A 797-nucleotide genomic window follows, 5' to 3' on the forward strand; every position below is an offset into this window, starting at 1 on the left:
ACGTATTTATTTATACATTTTTTGACACAGAGTCTTGCTGTGTTGCCCAGGCTGGAGTGCAGTGGTGCAATCTCAGCTCACCGCAACCTCAGACTCCCTGGTTCAGGCAGTTCTCCTGCCTCAGCTTCCAGAGTGGCTGGTACTACAAGTGTGCACCACCACACCCAGTTAATTTTTTTTTTTGTATTTTCACTATAGGTAGGGTTTTGCTACGTTGGCTTGGCTGTTCTCGAACTCTTGGCCTGAAGTGATCTGCCTGCTTTGGCCCCTCACAGTGCTGGGATTACAGGCGTGAGCCACCATGCCCAGCCCTGCCATGTGTTTTAAAATGCTTTTGTTTTTGTTTTGAGATAGAGTCTTGCTCTGTTGCCCAGGCTTGGGTGCAGTGATGTGATCACAGCTCACTGCAGCCTCCAACACCTGGGCTCCCAGTGTGCTGGGATTACAGGCATGAGCCCCTGCACCTGGCCAAAAAAATGTTTTAAGGTATTTTATCCAGCAGTTTAGTCGTTTCCGTGGGCAGAGCCATGAACGTATCTAATCCTCCACAGTGGCAGAACGAGAAGCCCATTACCTTTAATATACGATCGATGTCAAGGTGCATGAAATTTACCACAGTATTTCCTCAGTCCTTTCCCTGCTTGAGCACTCTGTTGTGCCTCACACTCTAAAAGGCATAATTTCTAGTAGCTGAGATAGCCGCTGTGGTTGCCATACGTCCGTCTGGAACTGTTTATCACAAGCATGCATTCAATAAAAGCACTTCTTGGCCTGGCACAGTGACTCATGCCTGTAAT

Source organism: Sapajus apella, unplaced genomic scaffold (genome assembly GCF_009761245.1).
Source record: "Sapajus apella isolate SASKATOON/1434 unplaced genomic scaffold, GSC_monkey_1.0 scaffold51, whole genome shotgun sequence".
Taxonomy (NCBI): domain Eukaryota; kingdom Metazoa; phylum Chordata; class Mammalia; order Primates; family Cebidae; genus Sapajus; species Sapajus apella.